Source organism: Salvia splendens, chromosome 15 (genome assembly GCF_004379255.2).
Source record: "Salvia splendens isolate huo1 chromosome 15, SspV2, whole genome shotgun sequence".
Classification (NCBI taxonomy): domain Eukaryota; kingdom Viridiplantae; phylum Streptophyta; class Magnoliopsida; order Lamiales; family Lamiaceae; genus Salvia; species Salvia splendens.
The window spans coordinates 9,206,392-9,220,251 of NC_056046.1; the positions used below are offsets into that span (position 1 = coordinate 9,206,392).

General features: G+C 37.2%; 1 long non-coding RNA gene across 4 annotated transcripts; it reads right to left on the reverse strand.

The window, feature by feature from the left end:
- Positions 1-1,167: 1,167 nt before the first annotated feature.
- On the reverse strand, positions 1,168-3,602 carry LOC121769484. Of its 4 annotated transcripts, none has more exons than XR_006043592.1 (5): positions 3,446-3,602; positions 2,867-2,996; positions 2,546-2,633; positions 2,009-2,116; positions 1,168-1,610 (listed from the first exon to the last, which is right to left on the reverse strand). It is a non-coding gene; the product is annotated as an uncharacterized LOC121769484 (long non-coding RNA). The 4 variants fall into 4 exon arrangements; XR_006043589.1 differs by having other exon boundaries at positions 2,546-2,640; XR_006043591.1 differs by having other exon boundaries at positions 2,546-2,651.
- Positions 3,603-13,860: the final 10,258 nt, after the last annotated feature.

Consider the following 13,860-nt stretch of genomic DNA (forward strand, 5'->3'; position numbering starts at 1 on the left):
AAACCAACATATTGTGATGTGCAATAAATCAATAATTGTTTTAACATAGCGTACTAAAACAATGTGTAGAAACCTTAATTAGAAAACAGTTTTTTAATTTTATTTTTAATTAGAGAAAATAATTTCTATAAACCTCAATCAATATCTCGTCCTTCAACATCATTGTTGAATTTGGGTTTGGTTATGCAATTTTGCTCTTAAAAATGTCATTCTCACACCTTTTAATTTGTTGAAATATTGTGCAGCGCGGATGGCAGCAACACCACCACCCCCGGCGGGGGCCAAGGCACCACCATCCCGGGTAGGAGCCTTAGCCCGCCAGTGGGTACCACCCCCGGTGGGGGCCAAGGCACCACCATTCCTGGCGGGAGCCTTGCCCCACCAGTTGGTACCACCCCCGGCGAGGGCCAAGGCACCACCATCCCTAGCGGGAGCCCTGGCCCGGCGGCGGGTACCACCACCAGCGGGGGCCAAGCCACCACCATCCCTGGCGGGAGCCTTGGCCCGACGGCCCATATGATATATACAGGTGTCAATGATAAAAGTGCTAGTAGTGTGACACTCATAAGTTCAATAATGCTTGTTGCTGCGTCTCTCTTCCAATTTCTTGTAATGTCTTGGGTTATTTAGCCAAGATTCTAAGCAGCTAAATTTTAAGAATTTGGACCCTTTTTTTTATTTTCATTCATTTTCGTTTATAGTAATTATTTTTGGGGAAGGGGTCACTACAAAAAAAACGTTGATTTGCAAGCACCAAAGTGCTTGCAAATAAGCATTTATGCTCGCAAAAACATCATTTTGCAAGCACTTTGCGAGTAGAAAGTGTGCTAGCCTTTTCGCTTGTCGCAAAATTTGCGAGAACAATAGCAAGCACATTCTGAAAAATTGCAAGCACATTGACTGGTGCTCGCAAAATGGCTTGCAAAATCTGGAGGCCGTTGCAAGAATTTTTTGCTCGCAATACTTCCTCAATGTTGTCGCAAATTCAACTTCGGCGAGCATTCTTGTGCTCGCAAAATAATTCCATTTTCTGATTTTGCAAGCACCGTGGTGCTCGCTGTTCAGCATTTATTTTAAAATACTTTCTACTAAATATTTGTATTTTTTTTAAAAAATTAATATTAGGATTTATATTTTCAAATCATAGTATGAAATAACTCAATTGAATGACGAAAATTCAAATTTTACATAGATACAAAATATTGTTTCACACTTCAATTAAATCAAATCACAAATTAAGTTCTAATACTACTAGTTTCCACAATTTAGTTCAAATACTACTAGCCACTTCTAGACTCTTGAACTTGCTTGAACTTGCTGACTGAGGACTTTTACTAGCTCCCGCAATTCTTCGATCTCTTGATGCAAAGGCTGTACTCGTCGCTCGAAAAGCTCATCAACCTGATCAGTGCTGAGGCATGACGAGCCGGAAGATGCAGAGAGCCCTCAACTGAGCTGGTAGCAAATGGAAAATACAAGCTTGTCGCTTGCCCAACTCCAGGAACCTGTTTCCTTTTCTTAACCCTCCCAAAAAGCTCGAGAAAGATTGCATCGTAATCTGGATCTTCCCCTTCAGCACGCAACTCTTCAGCCCTTGCCAAAACCCTCTCCTTCAAACAAACAAACAAACGTTAAATTTAGCAGTGAGCTGATGCAAGAAATTATGTTAGCCACATAATGGTTCATCATTCATTGGAGGAGAGATTATAAGGAGTATTAAACAATAATGGTTCATCATTCATTTATGTGGCTGGCAGTAGACTATTATGATTCCAAGTTTTGACTTATTAATTAACAGAACTTAGCAAGCAATTAGCAAAAGTTACAAAAGCATGCTACTCACTCTTCTGAAAACAGAACTTACAGACTCTTCTGAAAAGTTACAGAAGCATACTATCCTAAAACAGAACTTACAGAAGCATGATAATAAGCTAAACATGTTTTATAATGTCAATAAAATTCACCTAAACTAAAACAGGAAAGGAGTAAAACTCAAACAGCAAATTACCTCAATTTCTTTGGCTTGTTGTGAACATAACTCGTATGAGTCCTTTAGCCTATGAGTCTTGAGAAATAGGTCCCAAAATGGAGGGAGATTTCCATGGTTCTCCTTAGCCTGCAAACAATTTTAATAAAAATTTAACAATAATTAACTATAAGTTCAAACATTATGTAATATCCAAATAGAAACATAAAACATAACTTAATCTTCACAAAATGTGCTCCATTCATACAATCAGAAGCAGTTTTAAGTTTCTGTTATCCATTTTTCTCTATTTTCAAATTCTTGGTGCTATTCTACATGTTAAATGACATTTTGATGAATGAATAAAATGATGTTCATGAACATATTTCTTTTCCTCGAGTCTCTGATTTTGTTCTACAATCAGTTCTTTATTTAGTGTTTTTTACATATATGTTTGCTGCTAATCAACTAAAACCTATTCTGCATTGATCAACCAAATATAGCTACAAATAAATGACACTCAACTATAGATTTGTTCCAAATGCATTTGAAATAATTCTCCCTAGTTGCCAGCAGTACCTTTCTTTATAAATCCAGCAAGAAGTAGTATGCTAATCCAATTGGAACAGCAATGAGCAAGCCAAATATAACCCTATAGACTCATTAACTAAAATCTGCATCAGAACTTCGAATGTTGATTAATAATTAAACAAGTATTTTTTCCAAGGCAATTAGCATATAACACCCAACCATGTTGAAATTTAGATATGCTGAAATGAAACTTAGATACCAAGCTGCAACATTCACATAGTTCTCATATTGGGGTGGCATTAATGACAAGAAATAGTGATACACAAACAAGAGAATTGAAAAATAAACAGAGTCTGAAAAAACATGTACAATGTCTCAAGCTTAGATGACTTCTCCTCATTCGACTTTATTGCACATAACATCCAAAGAGAGTTGCTCAAACCAACAAGCTATAAGACCACTTCTCCTTCACGTTCCATATTTGAATCACACCACTGTTCTGGTAAAAAAGCCACAAGGAACTATGAGGTACTGAGATATTTTTTTTGTGCTTAAATAGAATGAATACTGAGATATCTTATTCTGAGGGGTTTACATTAGTAAGGAAGACAAGTTAAGACGAAAGCTGCAAAAGTAACCAATTTTTACAAATATCGGATAACTCGAGCAAATCACCCTAAATCGAATTCCACACGAATCGAAGAACAATAAAATGAAACGACATTAAATGATTTCAAAGAAGATCAATTCCAACATTTAGAAATACATAAAGCAAACATGTTTCTGCATTGAAATTCAGAGTTACATATAGAATCACAAAAACTCACGGATCTGCCGATGAAATCATGGAACTCGCGCTTCAAAATCAAAAAATTAAACAGAACTCCCAATGAAAACACTTGTGGATCTACCAAATCGAAGACGAAACAAACCGGAATAGAAAAGCACCTTAGATTTTGGCAGCTATGCGAGATTCATGGCCGAGATTTAGGTTTTTTGTTTAGATTAAGAGAATGGAGAAAAATAAGGGGAAGGAAATGAATGGAGAAAGAGTGGCGGGAGGGTTTTGTGTAGTGGGAGGATTTTGTTTTGTGTAGATCTAATATTTGCGAGCACCAAAAATTGTGCTAGTAAAACAGCGAGCACAATTTATTGTTGCTAGCAAAACAGCGATCAATACTTTTGCTACCACCATGTGCTCGCAAATTAGCAAGCATAATTAATTTGCTTGAAGTAGTTGTCGCAAAATTATTTGCAACCATCTATTTTGCATTTTAGTCGCTTTTTTGGTCGAAATTCTTCCAGAAATTGCAAGCACAACATATGCTTGAAAATATGTGCTTGCAAACAAGCATTTTTTTTTGTAGTGGGTTGATTTCTGATTGAATCTTTTTCCTATCTGTATGAGAGCATGTCCATGATGGGTAGGGAGGGGTGGGGATCCTCTGCTGTGCTTTTCAGCACAGCAGCCCCTGCTGCCCCTCCCAACAAATAAAATAATTAATTAAATAAAAATAAAATAAATTAAAAATATATATATTATTTTAATTTGTTGTGAGGGGCAGCAGGGGCTGCTGTGCTGAAAAGCACAGCAGAGGATCCCACCCCGGTAGGGAGTGGTTCTGACTTCTGATCAGTTCTACGTACATTGTTAGCTTCGAATTACAATTTTTTTTTAAATAAAATAGAATGATATTCTAAATGTGGTTTTGAATTTATATTGGTTTTGTGTATTGCGACTGAATGCTATTAATAAGATCCATATTTAAAGATTTATTGATAAGAATGCTTGCATTTAACTAATTTTTTCTAAAGTAAGCTGATTTAGTTTGAAGAATGCAATGTCTTTATAAGCTGATTGAGTTTGAAGAATGCAATGTCCGTATATATACGTGGGATTGTGATCAATACTAGACCAATTTTAAATGCATAATCAAAATTAAATTTTGGACCACAAGACGAATTAATCTTTTGATTAATTTAAGTGGTATATAATTTAATTTCCTGTCCGTATATATACGTAGGATTGGAATGAATTTATTCCTTAATGAAATGAATTTATTCAAGTAAATAAATTCTTTCGATTTAATTAGAGAGCCCAATCTTCAAACCAAGAAGGTTGAGGATGGGTGAATAGGGGTGGGGAAATGGTCGGTTTGGTATCAGTCGGTTAACCAACTCCCGTTTTTTCCAAATACCAGAACCGTAACCGAACCTTTAGTCGGTTCGGTTCCTTGAGGATCCGATCGGTCCTGACCGATAGGTTCTTCGGTTCAACCGAACGAGAGAGTAGCAGCATGGAGAATTAGACAGCAGCCTTGTCATCGTCGGCGTGAGAGAGAGCAGCAGCCTCTCGTTGCCTCGTCAGAGAGAGTAGCGCAGCGAGGAGAAAGTAGCAGCCTCGCCGTTGTTGGCGTGGGAGAGAGCAGTGGTGCCGGCGTGCTAGGAGAATCTAGATGAGAGAGCTCACGAGTTATTTGAATTGACTTCATTGTAAACCCTTGGTATTTTTTTCATGGAAGATAAGTCAATGTACTATATCAGTATAGGATTTATAAGTTATTTGCTAATGCTCCATATTTATCTAATACGTTGAAGTTCCAAATTTAATAAACAAAGTAGCTGTCATGAGATTGGTTATTGAATCAGAGAGATGATTTGTGTTTTCTCTTGTTTGAAATGCAGACAAATCATAGGGACATAGAGTTTGGTTTCTATCACAACATTGTTCTTTGAAACTTTAAATGTGTAGGGTCTATGAAATTAAAGTGAATCTATAAAAAATCAAAATTAAATCTTCTAATCGGTTCTTCGGTTCTTGGTTAGAACCGAGAACCATCCAAACCCTAAACCCACTAACTAAGACCGAACCTTAACCTTATTTTTTCGGTTAACCAAGAACCGAGAACCGTTTCCCCACCCTAGGTGAATCTTTTGAGTTGAATATGAACCTTAAGAAATTAATATTCAGATTAATTATTTCATAAATTAAATCTTTTGATTTAGTTGAAGCAAAAAGTTAAACGCTTGGAAGAAGCCGAATCGAAATATAAAATGCATATGCCCAATAGGATAAGTGCAAATAACTAAGTTTTAGCATATTTTTCAAAGCTAAATAGATTATTATTTTTTCTTCAAAAGAGAAATCGTGAAGAAGGTAGCATCAAAGACGGAGAATTGTTATCGTTAATTTGTGGAAAAAAAATACAAGGTGAACTTTGCTATGTGGCATTTCTCAAAAACCGAACACAAGTTAATTGTTTATTTAAAGGATATTGTTTGTCATAAATAAATTTTTTATGATGTTTTATCTATTTGGACTAGAGTAATAATCTGAACAAATGTTATGAATTGAAAGGTCCTAGGGTAATAAACCCTATTCGGACTAGAGTACACAATGGATCGATGACCTCCGATAATTTAACAGTGTACAAACTCCGATAATTTAACGGAGTACAGACAATCGGCTTCACTCTTCATGATTGACTGAATTTATCCTAAGTTGTATCATTTGACTGATAGCCATTCTTTATTGATCTCTATACCGGGATCATATCCTAGATTCGTAGTAATTCAACCATAACACATACAACACATAAGAGATGATTTACCAACCTCCATCCATAGCTTAAATTTGATGTAGGGTAGTATTCCACGGTTTGATGTTTCCCCTATAAGCTGCGGTTGATGTTATCGTCTCTTGGCCTTCCTTTACTCGATTCTTTTGATGGAGAAGAATCTTATATGTATATGACTTTTCTTTATTCTTGTATATAGAATATGTAGAGAATTGTTGTGTATTAAAAGCTGTAAATTCTGAATGTATTTATAGGCAAACACACAACCATTCCGAAGGGTCGTGTCCGTTCGTTCACATCTTTTCATAAATGCATCAGACTTATCCACATATTTCCTACAGCTTTTCCATCTTATTTACATACTTATATACACATAATGTATCATCTATTCAAGGCAAGAGAAGAGGGCTATCAATACGCCCGATTCTAACTCTTTAATCGAGACCGATCCATCACAGTATCGTCTTTCATGTTAGAATCCAATTGATACATTTAAACTTGATCTTTAATATTAAACCAATCTCTACATAGGTCATATATAGGAATAAATATTCCTACATTCTCCCACTTGACCTTTGTAGATTTCAATGGTTTAATAACCTTTTTGCGCACTTTACAACCAAGTTCATATATCCTTTAAATACCTATAAAGTTAGATTCAATTGGATCATGACGGTCACACACTCATTTAGTCGACATGATTCCTTCCATGTATCACAAATCAATTCTAACTTTATATGAACAAACCTTTCATTGAGATGTACTCTAATTCTCAATACAACATATGTTATCTAAACAACCATACTGTATACAACTTTAATGATAACATATAAACAAGCACAAACACAACTTTTATTGAATTCACAAGAGTGTTTACACAATACATGAGTCCACAACTAAAATAGCAAGGCTTTATCTATAATACCCATACGCTCTACATGGCCAATAAACATACTGGGTGGTAGTCCTTTAGTTAACGGATCCGCTACCATCATATCCGTTCTTATGTGCTCAAAATACACTCTTTGTTTCTGCACTTCTTCTTTAACCGATAAGTATTTCAACTCCATGTGCTTAGCACCCTTCGAGTACTTATCGTTCTTTGAGAAGAAGACAGCTGCGGAATTATCACAATAAATTTTCAGTGGCTTGGCTATGGTGTCGACAATTCCAAGTCCCGAAACAAAGTTCCGCAGCCACAATCCGTGAACTGTGGCTTCAAAGCACGCCACAAACTCTGCCTCCATAGTAGAAGTAGCAATGACAGACTGCTTTCCACTTTTCCATGATATTGCTCCTTCGGCTAAAAGGAACAAGTATCCAAACGTCGATTTTCTGGTATCAACGCATCCGGCATAATCTGAATCTGAATATCCAACCACCTCTAGATGATTGGATCTCCTATAGGTAAGCATGTGTTCTTTGGTGCCTTGCAAGTACCTGAGAACCTTCTTTGCAGCCTTCCAGTGGTCCATACCGGGATTACTTTGATAACGACCCAACATACCAACCGCGAAGGTGATATCTGGTCGTGTACATGTTTGAACATAGTTCAAACTCCCAACCACTGATGCATAGGGAATCTTTTCCATTTCCTTACGCTCCAATTCATTTTTCGGACATTGCATTAAGCTAAATTTATCTCCCTTCTGAATTGGAGCAATTCCTGCGGAGCATTTATCCATTCTATATCTCTCTAAAACTTTATTGATATAGCCTTTCTGAGACAAGCTTAACAATCCTTGTGATCTATCTCGGAATATCTCTATTCCGATCACATAAGACGCCTCACCCATATCCTTCATTTCGAAGTTTAAAGAGAGATACTTCTTGACATCATGTAGTAAACCCATGTCATTTGCGGCTAGTAAAATATCATCAACATATAGGACTAATATGATAAACTTGCTCCCACTGATTTTAATGTAGATACATCTATCAACGATGATCTCTACAAAGCCATATGAAACAATGATATCATTAAACTTTATATACCATTGTCTAGAAGCTTGTTTGAGTCCATATATTGACTTTCTCAACTTACATACTAAGCCTTCTTGCCCGTCTATCATGAATCCTTCGGGTTGTTTCATGTATACCTCTTCTTCTAGTACCCCATTAAGAAAGGCCGTCTTTACATCCATTTGGTGAAGCTCCAAGTCATAATGAGCCACCAAAGCCAATACAACTCTTAAAGAATCCTTCTTTGAAACTGGAGAGAAGGTTTCTTTGTAGTCAATGCCATCCTTTTGAGTGAATCCTTTAGCAACAAGGCGAGCCTTGTACCTTTCAATGTTACCTTTCGAATCACGTTTTGTTTTAAAAATCCATTTACAACCAATGGCTTTAAAACCCGTAGGCAATTCTACTAAGTCCCAAACATTGTTATCTCTCATGGATTTCATCTCATCCTTTGTTGCATTTAACCAATTTTCAGAATTGTCACTTTCCATGGCTTGTTGGAATGAGATAGGATCTTTATCAATGCTCAAGTCACATTCACTTTCAACGGAATATACCACATAGTCATTCGATATGGCCGATCGTCGTTCCCTTACTGATCGTCTTAAAGGTTCTATTGGTTCATCATTCCGTTCTTGAATTATGACTGGTTCATCTTCAATCTCAATAGGTGGGTTATGCACTTCATGTTGTTCAATAGGAACAACAATCTTAGGTGCAACAAAAGGTGGATGAACAACCTTTTCTTGAACTTCATTAAAGTTCACTTTACGAGGTTCATCACTCCCACTAATTTCAATGAACCTAGCATTACCCGTCTCAACTATCCTCGTACTATGGTTAGGACAATAGAATGTATATCCTTTTGACTTATCTGGATAGCCAATGAAATATCCACTGACCGTCTTCAAATCCAGCTTCTTTTCATGCGGATTATACAACTTTACTTCTGCGGGACAACCCCAAATACGTAAATGCCTTAAACTCGGTTTCCTTCCCGTCCACAGTTCGAAAGGTGTCTTTGGAACTGCCTTACTAGGAACCCGATTAAGCATATACGTTGCAGTCTTTAATGCATAAATCCACAATGAAAGAGGTAAATTACACCCACTTAACATGCATCTAACCATATCCAAAAGAGTACGATTTCGTCTTTCCGCTACACCATTCTGTTGCGGAGTACCGGGCATTGTATATTGTGCACAAATGCCCTTGCTTTCGAGGGTACTTTGCAAATGGACCCGGACATTGTCCAGATTCATTAAATTTTCCGTAGAATTCACCACCTCTATCTGATCTCACCACTTTAACTTTTCTATCTAATTGCATTTCCACTTCATCTATGAATATCTTTAAGACATTCACGGATTCAGCCTTTTCTCGCAATAGATATATGTAACCATACCGTGAGAAATCATCAATAAAAGTGATAAAATAATTTCTACCATCCCACGAAGGTGCATCAAACGGACCACAAATATCAGTATGAATTAATTCAAGAAGTTGAGAACTTCTTGTGGCTTGTTTCTTTATTATATGTTTAGTTTGCTTCCCCTTTATGCAATCTATACACACATTTAGATCACTAAAATCCAATTGAGGAAGAATATCATTCTTTACCAACCTCATCATCCTTTCCTTGGATATGTGACCTAGTCTTTGATGCCACAAGAAAGCCGAATTTTCACTTGACACACTACGTTTTGTGCCTCTACTTTCAACATTAAACAATGATTCAGAAAACTTTGCATCAAGATTGAAACTGTAGAGTGAATCAAACAATGTACCACTTCCATAGAAGTAATCATTTCTGTACAATGTAAATACACTATTTACAAATTTGATTTTAAATCCTAATCTATCCAACCTACTAACAGACACAAGATTTCTAGCACAATCTGGTACATAGAGACATTCCTTAAGATCTATATGACATCCCGTGTCCAAGATCAGTCTATAGGTCCCGACGCCATTAATTTGTGCTTTCATCCTGTTCCCCATGAACAAGTATTGTTCATTTCCTTTTATAGGTTGGATCGTACTGAATCCCTGTTCAATGTGAGACACATGAGTAGTAGCACCAGAATCTAACCACCAAGTATTATTAGGCACTTCAATAAGATTTGATTCAAAGCAAACGAAACTATCATGTTTACCTTTCTTATCGAACCATGCCTTCCTTTTTGGACAATCCTTCTTGAAGTGTCCCGGTTCTCTACAGAAGAAACACTTCCTTTCCTTTTGGATCTTCTTTTCGGGGCCTTTAGGAAAAGAAGAATCTTTACGCTTGTCCTTTTTACTTGTCTTTCCCTTACTGGTGCTTGCTCCTCCATGACCCATTAGGTTCACAACTTGGTCACCCATCTTCTTTAGTCTCCCTTCCTCTTGAACTAACATGGCCTTTAGTTCTTTAAGGTCCCATTTATCTTTTATGGTGTTATAATTCACCTGGAACTGACCAAATTCAATAGGAAGAGAGTTTATGATGAATTGAACCAAGAACTGTTCATGAACCTCCATTCCCAAGGTCGTGAGCCTTGCTGCCAAGTTTGACATGTGTGTTACATGATCGTGAATCGGTTTAGACCAGTCAAACTTTCTTGTAGTGAGCTCACTCATTAGGCTTCCCACAATTGACTTGTCGGCCAATTCCGACTGTGAACACTCCTTTATCTTTTCAATAAATTCCCTTGCACTCTCTGTCTTAGGCATAGATGGCTTGAAACTTTCTGCCATCGTCATCCTCATAAGATTGAGACTTAGCCTGTTAGATCGCTCCCAAGTCTCATAACGAGACTTGTCCGTTTCAGAGCTCTCTGCTGTAATGGCTGTAGGCTCATCTTCCGTAAGTATGGCATGATCAAGTGACATAACACCCAGTGAAAACCGGATCTGTTCTGACCATTCACCATAGTTCTGCCCATTGAACTTTACGACAGAGTTTGCAGATGCATATATATTAGATGAAGCTGCAACATTTATACATGCTTACAATTAGAGCTTTGAACTTTAAACACCGATTCAGATAACTGTAATAACATGTATTCAAGCAACCTTTGGGCAATACTTAAACACATATACTTTTATTTTTGATGCTATAATATACTTTAATGATCAATCATATCATACACATATCAAATAAGCATGTTGTCTTTGGGTATACATACTACATGTGATACTGTAGACAAGATTAATCCTTTTCGTTTTATTAACATACATACAATGATCCACCTTTGGGTGATCTCCAAGTATATAGCTAATAAAGTTATTGATCAATCAACTTTCTTGTCATTTAGCATCCTTTAATCATGATCAATAATTTAAACAACTTTACATCATTTCTATAATCATAATGTCATATAACAAGACCACTTTGGTGATTAACATGTCACATAACATTAACATGCAACTTAAAAGGATTAAAATTTGACATGCACGAATTTGTCCAGAGAGTTTGCCCGGTCGGGCGATTTTATACCTTTACAACGCCCGACCGGGCGTTTTGGCATTGGTGAGTTCCGAGAGTTTGCCCGGTCGGGTGATTTTATACCTTCAAAATGCCCGACCGGGCGTTGATATCGACCTTCCAGAAAGTTCGCCCGGTCGGGCATTTTCGTACCTCATAAACGCCCGACCGGGCGTTGTTTCAAACGACACGCCCATTCGAAACGCCCGACCGGGCGAAATGATGCCTGACCGGGCGAATCGTCTGTCCTCTGTTTTCTCCCTTCGATTTTCATGTTTCAACCTTTCATGAAACAATCACCCAATACGCAGCGGAACCAAACAACACAAAATGAAACATATACTTTCATATTTTGATTTTGAACATTCAATATGGTGATTTAAACAAATCTAGGTTGGCTCTGATACCAACTGATAGCCATTCTTTATTGATCTCTATACCGGGATCATATCCTAGATTCGTAGTAATTCAACCATAACACATACAACACATAAGAGATGATTTACCAACCTCCATCCATAGCTTAAATTTGATGTAGGGTAGTATTCCACAGTTTGATGTTTCCCCTATAAGCTGCGGTTGATGTTATCGTCTCTTGGCCTTCCTTTACTCGATTCTTTTGATGGAGAAGAATCTTATATGTATATGACTTTTCTTTATTCTTGTATATAGAATATGTAGAGAATTGTTGTGTATTAAAAGCTGTAAATTCTGAATGTATTTATAGGCAAACACACAACCATTCCGAAGGGTCGTGTCCGTTCGTTCACATCTTTTCATAAATGCATCAGACTTATCCACATATTTCCTACAGCTTTTCCATCTTATTTACATACTTATATACACATAATGTATCATCTATTCAAGGCAAGAGAAGAGGGCTATCAATACGCCCGATTCTAACTCTTTAATCGAGACCGATCCATCACAGTATCGTCTTTCATGTTAGAATCCAATTGATACATTTAAACTTGATCTTTAATATTAAACCAATCTCTACATAGGTCATATATAGGAATAAATATTCCTACATTGACATATCGAAAATGAAATGTTCGATTCTTGATTTTATTCATCTTTCTTTTTTCATCCTCATGATTCCCCCTCTAGTCGCGATTCCACGGACCTTGCTATATATCCTTAGCAAGTGTAGTTGTGACATTGACAGCGTTGCCTCTTTTTTCTTGTCGAAGATTTGTTCTCATGTCATCGGTCTCTCTTCCCCCACACGATTTAGTAACTCTTCGGCTTTGTGCTCCATCGTCTCCTGTTGCGGGGGAGAGTATCTTTGGTGCCAAGTCTCGGGCAATGGCACTGCACTTTTGAGTAGCGTCTCCAGTCGTTGCATCAGATGAAGGTGACTGTGACTCCGATTTTTCGATTCCCATGTTAATTTGATGTGTATAGTTCGAATAGGCTTGAGACATGTTCAATCAGGATTTAAAACTATATTTTCATTTGTCCTCCATGGTTAGATTTGTTGGGTTTTTTTGTTTGCTCCTAGGCAATGGTCGTTCCATGTGATCAACGTGCTTTGATACTATCTCATACTTGAATATGAACATAGAATTGGAGAAGGTTAATGAGTTATGTATTTCTTCTTGTTCTCTTCAAGTTAGGGCTGGCAAATCGTGCGGATTGGGTCGTTATCGGGTCAACCTGATAATGACCCAACCCAATAAGGCCTAACCTGAACCCGACCTGTTAAGGAAACTATAAATCCGAACACGAACCCGACCTGCTACCTTCAAATCCGAACACGACCCGCACCCTACACGAACCCGTTATCGACACGATATAATATGGGTTGACACGACACGATAACAACCCGAACCTGATATTACACGATTAAAACCTAATATTACACGATTAAACCTTAATTTTTAACCTAATTTACACAATTAAAATTCGTTTTATACTATTTAAACCTAATTTATAAGAAATTAAAAAAATAAAGTAATATATATATTTTTAAATAATAATAAAAATAATAATATTATTTCTTAATGGGTTACCCGTGTCCGACCCGCATCCGACCCGAACCCAACCCGAAATTATCGGGTTCTTAATGGGTCAACCCGATAAGGACACGGATCCAATAAGACTTGACCCCAACCCAATAATTTTGTGCGGATTCGTGTCAGATTATCGTGTCGTGTCGAAAATTGCCAGCCCTACTTCAAGTCATGTACATTCAATAATATATTATGATTCTCTTTCCTTGTTTGACACGTTTCGTGTAGTTGCCATGTGTTGTCAAGTTCGTGTAGTTACTATATATCATGTCGTGTCGGCACAAATAGGACGTGTCGCTAATGGATTTGTTTCGTGTGCGGATCGTGTTTTTATTTGAATGT